The 245-nt window shown below is 47.3% G+C and overlaps 1 protein-coding gene across 1 annotated transcript in view; it reads right to left on the reverse strand.

The window, feature by feature from the left end:
- Positions 1-245, reverse strand: part of wdr4 (WD repeat domain 4) — a gene marked incomplete at its 5' end in the record, with an annotated part of 4,684 nt that overhangs the window by 2,324 nt on the left and 2,115 nt on the right. The window lies entirely within an intron of this gene.

Raw genomic sequence — 245 nt, forward strand, 5'->3', positions numbered from 1 at the left:
GCCATGAAACAGGAAGTTGTCAACAGGTTGTTGTTGTTGTTGTTCTTTCCTGATAATAAACAACAGTCAGAGCAACAAACAGAGTGTTTAATAAAATAAAAGTTCACACTGATCCAACAGAAACCAGCTGAATTTATCCTCCCCGTCATCCTGGGGGAGGCGGCGGCGTGCGAGGTCACGTGACACTGCAGGTTATTTCTGTCTAGAGGGCGTGAGTGGGACGAGTGTGTGCGTGTGTGTGTGTG

This window comes from Morone saxatilis, unplaced genomic scaffold (genome assembly GCF_004916995.1).
Source record: "Morone saxatilis isolate NCDOM2014 unplaced genomic scaffold, NCSU_SB_2.0 Contig5, whole genome shotgun sequence".
Classification (NCBI taxonomy): domain Eukaryota; kingdom Metazoa; phylum Chordata; class Actinopteri; family Moronidae; genus Morone; species Morone saxatilis.